This window comes from Pogoniulus pusillus, chromosome 20, assembly GCF_015220805.1.
Source record: "Pogoniulus pusillus isolate bPogPus1 chromosome 20, bPogPus1.pri, whole genome shotgun sequence".
Classification (NCBI taxonomy): Eukaryota; Metazoa; Chordata; class Aves; order Piciformes; family Lybiidae; genus Pogoniulus; species Pogoniulus pusillus.
The window spans coordinates 13,277,285-13,291,307 of NC_087283.1; the positions used below are offsets into that span (position 1 = coordinate 13,277,285).

General features: G+C 39.6%; 1 protein-coding gene across 18 annotated transcripts in view; it reads right to left on the reverse strand.

The window, feature by feature from the left end:
* Positions 1–14,023, reverse strand: part of ZNF536 (zinc finger protein 536) — a 351,072-nt gene that overhangs the window by 329,619 nt on the left and 7,430 nt on the right. For 11 of the 18 annotated variants that reach the window (XR_010306047.1, XR_010306046.1, XR_010306045.1 and 8 more), the window contains exon 1: positions 11,809–11,897. The exons of 1 other annotated variant lie outside the window; for it this stretch is intronic. The gene's annotated coding sequence lies outside the window, so the exon portion shown is untranslated. Of the gene's footprint in view, positions 1–6,885; positions 7,053–11,741; positions 11,898–13,106; positions 13,151–14,023 lie in introns of those variants that run through there. 6 more of the 18 variants (XR_010306050.1, XM_064160271.1, XM_064160273.1 and 3 more) reach the window with 5 other exon arrangements.

The window sequence follows — 14,023 nt, forward strand, 5'->3', positions numbered from 1 at the left end:
AGTGCTGTCCAGTGCTTCATCAACAATTTCAGTTTTCAGGTGTCATCCATTTTTTTTCCTGATACTATGGTCATTCAAGCTCACATTTCACAGATGGACACCTTTTGCTCCAGGCATACACTACTTGGTCTATTTTAGAAATCAGGCACAAGATCCTCAGATATGGCAAATCAACACACTCACAATGCAGGGTAATGGTATGCAGAGGTCACTTCTGAACTATTCAACAACACTGACTGCTGGAAGCTACTTCTGTGGGTGCCATGCACCCAGAACTGCAACTACAGTTCATAGTGCACCTTTGCCATTCCCCAGCAACAGCTCTTATTCCTCTGTGGGGAAAGACTCAAGCCAAACAAAAAACAACCAACACCAAACAAAACAATGAGAAAACAGTACAAGAACCTAGAGATCTGTGCTGAGTCCTTTGGGTTCAGATGTTTTAGAGACAGACGGTACCAGCGTTAGGCAGCAGTGGGACATTCCACCAAACACAATTTGCCCCCAGATCCAGTTTCTTTCTCTAAAAGGACACTCCAGCATATAAAACCAATTCAATGCTGTAATTTTACATACAATAAAAAGATTTTTCTTTCACCCCCCAAGACAAATACCAGGAGTCAGATCCTAGCCTGATTTATTAAGGTGAAATTGAAGTGATACAAACATGGCAAAAATTTAGAAGGTTGCTAAGATCCTTAACAAAACACTTGAAAAGAGAATTACAGGTTCTTTGGCCTGAAGATGCATCACAAAGCTTAATTGCAAAACAGGCTGAAAGGAGCTCAAAGACAGCTACAAATAATTGTCAATTCTTTTAAAGTATTTTTTCAGAACACATTTACAGTTCTTCATAATCACTTCAGTATCTCAGAAAAAAACAAACCTGAAGAAAAATGGTAAGGTATTGGTGAATAGAACTGGATTCTTCATCTCTGGGGCAGAAACATGAGTTTCTCAAAGATAGCAGGTTATTACACTAGGAGGAGGAGAAAGTTAACCTGGAAAACATCCCTTTCCTTTGCATATCCACAGGCAAACCCATTGCAGTAACATTAGCAGAAAAAAAGGAGTGAGTGGAAAGGATGTGCAGAGTATACATTAAATTCTGCCTTTATGTGTTTCACAGTGATATTGGAACACAGGGGTTCACATTTCAAACAGGACTGGAAAGAAACAGTCCTCGATGGCATCCTTCCGAGCAACAGCACCCAGAAGACAGTGCTGACAGAAGTCATGTCAGCAACTGGTCCTTTCACCCTGACAGGCACATGAAGAGACCCATATGTCCAAACTGAAGGTTTTCTAAAGGAGAAGTCTAAAATATGTTTGAATCATTCATATATAGAATACTTCAGGCTACAATCATTCTCAGCAAGAGATTTTCCTTAATACTTGTCTACATCTGTCAGCTCATGCTGATACATACTGTAGTTTTATTTTTATTGATTTTAAATTTTAACAATGTCACAAGTTAATTCACAGATCTTTAGAAGAGACCAACAGTAACTAAACCATTGTGGCATCTTAATGAACCTACTTCACCAGAAAGGAGAATCACAATTAGCATATTCTTAACTAGTTTTTGGCATTTTAAGCTGCACGCAATGTATGTTTCCTTCTGCACCCCCTCCTTTCACTGGAGAGGCAAACAGCTTCTATTTTTCCTTTATATGAGCAGCTTCTTCTATCTTCCAGGTTTGTTAATTTTCTACTCCTATATGCTGTTTTTTTCAGGTAATGGTGGTGGTGCATGGCGCTCTGCTTTGGAGCCAATTCCACACTAAATATTGATGTGTGGCTTATTTAGGGACTAGTAAAGGAAAATTAAGGGTGAGGAGACTAGCTTAACAAAACCAAAGCAGTGCTGATGCAGAATGTAGACCGAAAAAAATGATCTGAACAACTCTACATGTTTTAATGAGTAGGAGTTGTGTGCTTTTTAAATCATTTTGTGGCTATGGCTTCCAGTCATGAAAATATATGCAATCTCATAAAACGTCTGATATTAGCATGCCTCTTCAAGTGCAAGTGAGTTGTCAATAAGACAATTAAGACAACATCAATAATACACACTGCATGTTATTATCTGCTATTTGAAATCTCAGCCTATCCAAAGATCTCTGGAAACAAAGAGTACATCTGACATTGGCAAAAACACTCTCCCACAAGTGAAATATGTCACTCTGAATGTACACAATGGCACCACTACCTGTAAGGGTAAAAATGAATTGCTTTTAAATACGGTGTAAGTAACTCCTGGTAACACAAAACCTGGCTCTGAAGAAGGAATGGCTACAACAGGAAATTAGCAATCCTGTGCTTAAATCAATCACTTCTATCACATGATCCAAGTCAATAAAAGTACTGAATAAGTGCTATCATTGACCTTAATCAGCCAACAATTGGCACACAGGGATCAGAAACTCTAGCGAGGAAATCAGTTGCCCCAAGTAAATTTTAGGATGGGGGAACCACAGACACATGATCTCTCATAAAACCTCCCTGTCCAGACCATAGAACATTGTTAACAGGAGGCAGGAAGAAAGAACCAAGGTCAAATAAGCAAACTTGCTGTGTACTTTTTCAGGCACAAAACTTAACACCCAGCTCATATCTGAAGAATACTCTACTTGTGACTTTCCATCCCCCGCTCCTATAGCACACGAGATGTAGCTAAGCATACAATGATAAGTGTCTTCAATGATTTTACTTGGTGGAAATAGCCTATCTGGAAGTGAGGATGATGAAAATCATGCTGCACAATGATTAATTTGGGCTTTAATCCTGATGTCCCATTTCATCCAAGGTTGCCATTAAGCTCAAAAGGAGAAAGGACTACATAACCGGGACCTAACGTTTTTATTTATCCACCTCATAAGCTGAATGTGATTTCAGATTGAACAGAATAGATTTCCCTGTAACTAATGGACCAGATATATTCATACAATGTCCCTTTATTGATTTTACTTTCTTCTACCTATTGCCTGCATTTTCCTTTGAAAAACACATAACTGCCATTACACTGTAGATGTCCTTTACAATTATTACATCATTCACTGTTTCTTAACAAAAAAATACATGCTTTGCTACAGTGAGCTTTCTAACGAAGGACTCCCCACTAGCCTGACTGAAGTCTGAACTGTTAGAACATACTGTACATTTGGGGAGAAACAGAAGAAAATTAGACCTCTTGGAACGGGTTTGGTTTTGAAACATGCATCTTTACAAATGTAATAAGAGAAAGAAATGGCTAAAGGACAGACTTCATTTCAGGCACTTTCTAAACAATAAGCCTGTTTATGCAACTGATCACATAATGAATTTCTAGGCACTTTATAGAATGAAAAGCCTTTTGCACTGCAGAAGTCATGCTGCATGCAGCTTTCAAGTTTCAGAAAATAAATATTCAAAGGGACACAGCAATAAAAATGTTAAGTATTTTTAACCTATACTGTTCTGAAATTTCACACACATCCTTCAATAGCCACAAAAATTGTGTCACGTATCGACTAGGGATAAGTATGTGAACAACTTAAAAACTGGTAAACCATGACAGTACACTGTTTTTTTCCCCCCCACTTTTCCTTGATTTATATTTCAGTATTTCGTTCCCAAGTCACAATTATGCAAAATACAATTTGTTTTGGATGACTATTTGGAATGTTTACAATTATTTAATACAATTTACTTAACTATTTTGAAACCGAATGATGTGTTGAATTAAAGAAGGTTCAACATTCAAATTGTCTTCATATGCTCATTTTTCAGTGTACTGCACTGACAGCTGAGAAGAGCATTTTTTGTCTGTACAGTGTGCATGATGCTCCACCAGGTTGTATTGATAAAATGTGTGACTTTCCAATCTTTTCACAAAAGGACAACTTTCTTTCGTGGAATCAACATCCTATTTATCTGTCATTATAGCAGCTACCAGATGAATGAAGGCAGAGGTTAAAAACAAAAATGTAAAGCCATACTGTTATCTATAAAACACCCAGTGAACTTCAGCTACAGCTTACAAAGTACAAGGCAATGGTTCAGCTATCAGATTCAAACAACCAAATGAGTTCACATGCAGGAGCAGCCTGCAGGGACATGGAGATTTATGCACAGCCAGTTTTTGCCAGAACAGTGGTGATGTCGAGCTCTTCAGCTCTTCACCACAACTAAGACTAATGGCACAAGGGGTGAGGGTTTATAAAGTAGGAAGCACCTAGACAGAAGTATATTTGACAGAGTAGCAGAATCTCAGCCAGGTGCAGCCACTTTCATTAGCCAAGTCTGAGATTACTCCCATGCTGACTATCAAGTCCTATGAAAATATTAATTATCCACATGCACCACAGCAGTGTTCATCCACACACTTTGCCCCTGCTGGACATCCTTCTCAGGATTTCAAAACTGTACATGTAATTACCAAAATCCTTTGAGAACTTACACACAAATCTCCAATATATTTCATAGATTTTAACTACTTTCTTTTTTTAAATAGACTATGCTGATAGATGTTTCCCTTCTAACAGGAAATTTATTTCAGTCATACAGATTGGACAAAGGAGAAGTCTGCAATTTCTGAGCCTTGCTGGAGAGCAGCTATGTTAGGACTTCTACCCTTTTTTTCTTTAAGCTACTCAAATCTTGAAAGTTGTACAGTCCATAACAGTCAAAGCAAACCAGTATGCACTGCTCAGATACAAAACCTAGTTATCAAGTGCAACACACTGCATATTTCCATCTGACATTCCTAGGACAGTTTTGGGAGCTCAGTCTTAACTGAATTTCTCAGGGTTTGGGTTGGTTTGTTTGATTACATAAAGGAAAAGTTCAGACAAAGTGTTCATGTTCTCTGTGTAAGGCAGGCATTCTTGGAGGACCTTAGTTATTGGTAGGGGAAGCTAACTCATGATCTCAGAAGTCCCTTCCAGGATGGAACATGCAAATGTGGTTTAGGAGATCTCAGTATTACTGAAGTCAAGGCTGTCCCTTTGATACTCCAAATCTAAAATAAAAATGACCCAAACACTGTCTTGTCATAAATCAAGTCCAGATACTTAATCTGCATTTCTGTGTGATGGAGCATTTGCATTATGGCTATCACTGCGAGAGCACACCATTTAGTCAACATGCCATCTCTGATGAGAGCTATTCTGTCTGCAGGTGACGACCCAAGGGAATCTCCACAAATCCAGGAATGGGCAAGCCAGAACTGACAGCAGGGCTGCCTAGAAGAGTGTTGGAGGGTGTCTTAAGGCTTGCCTGATGACCTCAAATTCAGAGGTATGTTTCTGCTACAGAGAAGAAGATAGCAGGTTGTGACACTGAAAAAGAAAATATGCTGTTCTACCAGCCTTAAGCTTTTTAAGTATGGAGACTTTTCTTGAGATATCACAGGAACAAAGACCTCAAATCAGTGCACAGCCCATGGCAGGAACAAAGCTGACAATTCTTCAGCTCCTTTCCCAAGACAAACTCTTGGTTCCAGTGAGCTTAATGGTAAACGTCCCCATAACTGAACAGTGTCAAGATTTCTTGTTAGACTATGAAGCCAATAGTGAAAACAAAAGTATGAATGTTACTCAATCACTTCTTATGCACTTTATTAAAGAGATAGCCAATCCTCCCTACTATTAACAGGGTTCACCTAAGGACAGGATTCTTCTGTTTCAATTTAAACCATCTTAGGCACATCTTTTTTTTCTTCACTTCTTCTAAGAGAGCAGAAATGGTGAAATCTGGGGACCCTCTCAGATTCCAGTTTCTCTTGGAGGGTCTGTCACACAGACAAAAACGGACACCAATTTGCTGCATAACCTATGCTGTGCCCCAAGCTGCAGTAGCACTGCATGGTTTCATGTAAGTGACATATCACAGTCAAACACAAGCATGTCAGCTACTGACAGGCACACAACATGCAACACCCTCCCTCCAACATCACATTTCTGCAGCCTCTGCCTCACAGGGAAAGCATAAACAAGACTTGGTAGCAAGGAGCACAGAACAGGCATTTTACAGCTTTTGCCTGTGTTGTGATATGCAGCTGCTTTGGAAAAGTATTCCTGCAACTGAGTGTCAAATGTCACTTGTGTTTCCACTGTGACTGCCAACATGGTATAGTGCATAAAGAATGAACGTGCTAGTTAAACTATGTAACTCCTGAGCAGTGCCCTCCATTAAACCTAATTGCATTATCTGACAAATAATCAATGTTCAGATGACACTCAAGAGTCCTAGCTGCTAATCCTGGGCTAAAACTATCTGATACTTGCCTTTTTTCTGAAGTTTTATACTCTGCCTGTGGTTCAGTATCAGCCCCAAAGGAGAAGCTGAATCACAAATAAGGTCCTGGCTTCAGTATGAATTCGCTAATATTGTCATTAGAGAGATGAAGAACATAATCTGGTTTTGGACAAAAGAGGACTCTTAGCCTTTTGTGGGCAGAATGGCAGGGCACCTTGTTTATGTCCTTACTCTGGATATTTACCATGTTAAATTTTCATTCCGTTAGGCTTAATTATTCAATATTAGGTATAGATCTCTTATTTCACCACTAGTTCCAGTGAGAAGGGAAAGTGCAGTGCCTTTGATATCAAGGTCTGCAAAGGAAATGAAACCAGCAAATATTAGTTCAGAACAACCTGTGAGAGTGTAAGAGGAGGACTGCTCCAAGCTGAATGCATAGCAGATAGCATTCTCCTGGGATACAATAGAAGACTTTTCTGCTGTACTTTCTCCACCTTCTTTGCTTGGGCCACCAAGTTGGACCTTCCATCTCCCACAGCTCCCATGTTCTTGGTATTCCACCTCATCAACACTGGAGTAAGCCGCAGCATTTCAGCTCCTGCCTAAGTCCCTGCCCACTCACTGCACATTTGCTGTCATTACCTGTGTGTGGTGGTAGAAAACTCCTTAGAAGTAGTCCTCTGCCTTAAGCATTTCCTCTTCTGTAGCCAGTAACAGCCCAGGCAGGCCATCTTCACAGACCCAGCTTTGTTAGCTTCATAGCCAAGAGCGGCCACGAGCAATGGGAATGGCCTTGTCGCTATGAGTGTCTGCTAGGGAAAGAAGATGGTGGAACAGTGCCAGACAGGTTTTTGTGGAAAGAACATAGAAAAAAGAAGACCTTTCCTACTCTTCACAAAGCAGCAAGGATCTTAATTAACATTTACATGAACACTATTTGTTAATACATCTTTTTTTAAATCTAATTCAAGACCACAGCTGAAGTACAAAAAGCAAGTACTGTTAAAGTAATTACTATGAGACTATATAGGAATTCTAAGATCACACAGATTATTGATGGAAGCAACAAGGCAAAAAGGAGGTCAGATGGCTCACTGCAGGTTTTCAAAACACTCTAACACTTAACTCCTAAATTTACACAATTGTGATCAGAATTTTCCACTGATTTGGCTTTTCCTAACTCTCAAAGACCCAGTTCAGCACAGATAACACCACTGAGTCCACACTACTTCAGGTTACTACAGCAATACTCAGTATAAAATGAGCTGCAGTAGCATAGGTGGAGATGTAACCCTGCACCACTGAGATTTGCACTGAACAGCTTTAACTGACATTCTTCACATGGGTTTGAACGTCATGTTTACAAAATCTGAAAGAAGGCTCATGAAACACCACAAACTGTTCCCAGCTGAAGGAACATACAGTCCTCCTTCCAAACATGATTCCTAAAGCTACACAAACTACAGCCTTCCTTTGAAAATTTAAACATGTAAACAACAGGAAGTACTGAACCAAGGTGTTATTCAGCAATGATCATTTACCTTCTCCTCGTGCACTTGCCAAACCCTGCATGCATCTGCTTACAGAAAGATGGGGCGCCTGTGCTCTGGCACTAAGTGTTTCAGTATGGACTTCAACTGGTGAGCAGCAAGCTCTAATAGAATAATGGGTACCTGAGCTACCTAATCGAAGGGATCAAGCGTTGGCAATATTGTTGCTAATGAATTAGTAAGTTAGAAGACCCTTCTTCACTTAGATGTCCAGCAATGATTGGACTGAAGATTGTTTAGAATTAACATTGTTCACATTTAAATACAAATTATCTTAGTAGGGTTTTGCATATTGATTGTGCACTGCTGTTAAGTCTTCTTATTTCTATAGAAATAAATGATCCCTACTCAACGTGTAAAAGCTGTCCTAGTACTAAATAATGATCTCAACAGGGGGCAAATCCTAAATGGAAGTAAGTGGAGGGAACTAAATTCTACACTCTCCCAAGCAGGGGGTCAAGGAACACCTAGGACCCAGAACAAGGTACAAATGGCTTCAAGCCTAGCAGAACATTCGGTTTAACGAAGCTAACTTCCATTTTACACAGATGATGATTTCTGAACAAACCTATACAAAATGACACACACATACATCCTAACAGAGGATGGAAACTAGTTCAAGAAGCCCTCTCTCCCTTTATTCTTTAACCAATTTCAAGTAAGAGGAGATTATGGAAGGAGGAAAACTTGTCTCCAAATGCAGCTTGATAAGGCACATGCAATACATCTTCTTGCTTTATCTGCCAGCCCTGTTTCTCCTGACAACATTACCCTAGTACTGTAGCAACCCACTGAGAGACCCTGAGAAAGTTTTTTGTCATCAGATTTCTGCTCCAGTACATGTAGCTGGAAGCATGCTAAAAGCCAGGGCTACTCCTTTAACTTATCTTTGTTTTGTTCAGCTCCACCACCAGCATCATTAGAGAGAAAGGTGGAGAAATTATAGGCACTTTGTAAAACCAAAGTAGCAAACTATAAAATTGTATCATGACTATTTATTTTTACATAATAAAACCTTTGTTGCTGAAAAATAATTATACCAAAAAGTACAATTAGTAAAAGACAGACGATGTGTCACAACAACAAAAACTGCCTGAAGTCTTATTTGTAAATCTCTATTTGTATCAAGGCAACACTAAAAAGTGTCTTTCATTCTGATAGGTAATATTTTATTTGACTCAAATATATGAAACACTTCTTCAAAAGCCCAATCTGCCAACAGAAAATCTTGTCAAAGCAAAGCATACTCAGAAAAATAGTCCCTGTCTGATGAAACACACTGATATCTTCTGGAAGAGGTACACAAACAAATGTGCAGTTGTAGAACACAGACTAGCCAAACTGTTTTCACAAGGGCATCAAATCTGCTTCAGATGTTCATACCAACTAGAGAGCAAAGGACTGAAAACTCTGTTATGGTCCAGACTATATATGTGTAAATGGTTTTCAAATCCAACCATTTTTATTTAGAATGTAAATCATAAATTGTAATAATGTCCCCAACATCACAGGAAGTCTGCATGGTAATTTGGGGTCTTTCCATAACAGAAGTTAACCTCACCAAGTACAAGTTATGTCTAACTTCGTGGTGGACATGAATTCACCACAAAAGCTATATTCAGTGACTACATGGTTAATAGTGTGAGGTCAATGAAGTAGCCAATCAACAGCTGGTGTCTGCAAGAGGCTGGGAAATCATATTTATAAAGCAGCAGGTTTTTTGCCTGTGTCATGGTGACTGCAACTAGAAGCAAGCTAAACGTGACTGAGCCAGCTCACACCTGAGAACAAGATACTGGACCCTGTCATTACAACATTCACTAAGGTCTTCAATTAGTGAACTCAGTGGCGAATGGTAATTGGAAAAGCACTGGAAAAGTATTTGCAAGCTTGAGCCCTGGGAAATTCACAGTTCTGTATGAGAAAGGCTTTAATTTTTCAAAGGGTACTCGGGGGTCCCTATTTCTCATTTAAATGATGGGTTCCTAGCAGCTACACAAGAAAAGGAGAAGTAAGGAAGTTCTGGGTGCTTATCTAATAGTGCCGGTAGTGGCAGAAGCCTTCTAGAGAGCTGCAATGACTCCTCCAACTGCCTGAGTCCATCTATTTGTAAAGCAGCCATCAACAGCCACAGGTTTAGGCCATCTCCAGAACAGCCCTTCTCCACTGAAACTGTAAGGCAACATAAATTAAAATCCAAACCAACTCAACACTCACCACAAACACCTACTTTAAAAGGATTTAAGAGTTTTCCTGCAAAGGGTAACCACCAGCTGATATTTTACTCCCAGGATTTTACTACAGTTAACTCACCAAGGACCTGATTTTACACATCTTTTAGTGTGTAAAATTTCTACAGGTGCCAGCAGCAGTAGAGATATATAAGGGTTGCAGGCATATCCCCGAATTCACCTCAGCTGTAGGAAGATATTTCACAGCATTGCTCATCAGAGATCAGCTCAGACCGATTCTAAATGATTACCTGCTAAACCCAGCTACAACAGGTTAAGGGTCTGACCTCAAACCTGTGAGAGTCAACTACAAGGTTCTCATGACTTCCATGGACTTTGAACCAGCTGCTAAGAAACATTCCAACTACTGGGGTTTTTTTATATATTATGTGACAGAAGGTGGTAGTAGTCCATAACCTGCAAGTACATATAAAAGAACAACAGTATAATTTTAAGACCAAATTACAGAAACACCACTGATATAGTTTAGGTCCTGTAAAAAAAAAAAAAATCAAAGTTGCACAAAAAAAAAATTGAAGACCAATAAAAATGTTTCCACGATTCTTTTTTTAATCCCATTGAAAACAATCTTTTGTTGTAAACATTTTTGCTAGCCAAGCACTGCAGCATTGTGCAACTGCATGACAGCCAACGAGAACTGATGAAAAGCTGACTAGATTGATTTCATATTTCCAACCAGAGTGAAATACGTAAAAGGAAATAACAAAAGGGTGAAGTTATTTATATAGATGTATATTAAAAAAAATCACATTTAATAAATTTACATGGAAATTGCACACTACTTCTAAAAGACATCCTGGCAATTCAGCACAGAAATTAAGGCAACAGTGGATTTCCCTTTTCCCCTTCTTCGGAACCACAGAAACGCTGTCTCTGCTGAAGGAGTCAGATGTGAGCCTGCCTAAACTCTGTATCACCCATTCCCTCTCCTCACTGTGACCTCCCAGGTTTCTGTGTAGAAGTCTGGCAGGGGGTTACTACTGGAACTCAGAGCTATATTTATTCCCTTGGCTCCTATCCATTACTGCTGCAGCAGCCAGAAGGGGAACCAACCAATACAGCATGGGATCTGCCAGAGTTTTTCTGCCAGAGAAGTTAAGAATGAAAGAGGCAGAAGCTATCAAAATTAGTAGCTCTAAGGAAAGAAGAATTTCTATCCTTTGCAGATCTCCCTCCTGCAGATTAAGACATTTTTTCTCTCCTTTCTAAAAAATCCCAGTAGAGAAACCTGCCAATTCCACAGGTGTTCCACATCTCACATAAGTTTCTTCATGAGAGAAGGTACACTAACTGCAGTATCCCTTGCATCTCCAAGGCATCTACTGGCATCTCTCTTTACATCACTGCACTACCAGACAACCATCCATCCACAAGCTCAGCACTGTATGCAAGTCCACGGGCCCTTGCAAGTAAAAGGATCTAAGCCTGCACCCACTGCCTCTCCTACAGCTAGGCACTCAGTGCTCAGGGAAATACAGGAATTAATCAGTTCTGTTCAAGCATATAATCCACTGAACAAATTAATGGCAACAGAGCTCCATTCTGAGATGAAAATATCTTGGATTATCAAGATGCGTCCCATCACCAATCCACTTCTATAATAATTGTTTTGTGAACTTCACAAGAAAAGTAGAATGCCAAGGAAGGAACAGTTTGAACAATTCAGAGATTCCTCTCATTGCCCACTAGAACTAACCTGACACCTTTTGCAAATCTTCAAAAGAAAGCCAGTAAGACAAGATTAAGAGTACAAATGCTCTCACCACATCACACGCAGGAGCACAGAGTGCAAGGCTAACACAACAGAATCAAGGCAGACTCAGTCTCTCACATCACACTTGAGTAGCCAAGCCAAGAGTGGGTCCTCTTCTGACCCACTGAATAATTAAGTAATTACTTAAATTGGAATAACCTGAAGCAGGAACTTGAAAAGACTCACCCCACAAAAGCCAAAGTGTGGCTATTACGACACTCACCTGGGATGTGAAAAACTTGATTTGAAGAAGCTGATTCCAATCAGGTAGGAGAGGAACACTCTGAATCCAGCTCTCCAGTGACCCAGGTGCATTTCATAATCACCAGCCCATAATGAAGCGCTGAGATGCAACTCTTTCATTTTGAGCATAAATTCAATTGCGGACCTTAAAAATTCTTCGAAGATGCAGCATGTTGTTGCAAACTAATGAACTGGCATTTTTCAACTGAAGAAAGAAAACTGCAGCTAAATCTGTCCAGAAACTACACTTCTTCCTTCACAAAGCACCTAGCATGCCAAAGACACTACCAAAACAAGCAATAAACTGGAATTCTACTCCAGAAGTGGTTGTGATTTCTCTCTGCTCATTTATCTAATAGCACATCCATTTATTGCATACACATGCATAGAGCTTTGTGTGTCCAAGTAAAAGAAAGATGCCTGAAGGTTAGTTCTTTAAAACAATCAAAGACATTTTAAAATATCTGAGGTATTTTAGAAGAAATTTTATAGCAAAACCATGGAAGAGAGTAGTTAGAGTGGGACAATTCTGTTAGTGGCTATTAGGTGGTAGAATCATAGAATCATAGAATCAACCAGGTTGGAAGAGACCTCCAAGATCATCCAGTCCAACCTAGCACCCAGCCCTATCCAATCAACTAGACCATGGCACTAAGTGCCTCATCCAGTCTTTTCTTGAAGACCCCCAGGGACGGTGCCTCCACCACCTCCCTGGGCAGCCCATTCCAATGGGAAATCACTCTCTCTGTGAAGAACTTCTTCCTACTAGTTATTTTATCACCCCTAAGAGATACTGCCACTACTGTGGCAAAATCTCAACAAACCAATGAAGAACAGATACATTAAAAAGGTAATAGTCATTTTATTATACATTTCAGGTTTTGGTAGCCTACAACCTTTACATTTTTTAACTCAAAAGGTTTTAATTCTTTGTGTATTTGAAATAATGAAACAAGATGCTAAATCAGGACCTCATTCTGAGAACATGAGGCTATGCATCGAGTTTACAAACAGTTGAGTGCCACAATGTATCCACAGCAAAACCAGAAATCACATGAGACTCACCTGCTATAGAAGGGAACCTTTGCCTACTGACTCAGTCCTCCTACCTCAAATGAACTAACTGGAGTAGAACTGGATGTTAGAAATCACATCAGAAATCAGTCAAAATATTCACCTTCCTCTGAGACCCATCATTTTTCTCAAAACTGTGGTATATATTCCAAAAAAAAGGTTCAGTGAAAAGCTACTTGTAGCAGCAGTTTCAAAATTAGTGCTGCTTTCTAACACCAGGTCAACCCTCAACACCCATTGCATGGCCTGAAACCAATGAAAAGAGACATGCAAACCCTTGAGAAAGAAAAAGACAATTAAAAAAACCCCATGCAGGTGGGTTTTTTTTCCAGAAGTGTTCCAACACTGGTATAGTTGAACCAGAGCAAATACCAATCAAAACCCCTTGGACACTAGTGTAGTGCTTCTTCTGTCAATTACAAAGTAAGGCCAGAGAAGTTAAATTTGCTCCCTAATTCACTTGATCAATACTTCCCTATCATACCCCTTGAGTAAGACTAGTATCAAACCCAAAATGTTTCACTGCCTAAAATGTTAGTATTTCGATGGAACCCTGACAGGAAAAAAAACAGGTAGGGATCTGGAGAGCCAATGTTGACAAACACACATGAAAGCAAAATGTTACCCATCCTCTCGGAGCTATCAAAAGGAAACTGACATCCAGCCCACCGTGTTAGCCTTTGCTAATAGAAACCTGACTTTACACCTCCTTGCTTTCTTCACCCAAACTCCCACATGATCTTTCTCCAGAAACAAATCTAGGCTTCCCTTGAACTCATTTATCCTTTCCTTGCTTGTAATTTCTTCCATATGTTTATTATCTTCTGCATGAAGTAATTCTGCCTGGGTTTCCTTTTTACCCGTGCCTTGCTAAATTTTAGATTAAAGGGACCTATGCACATCTATCT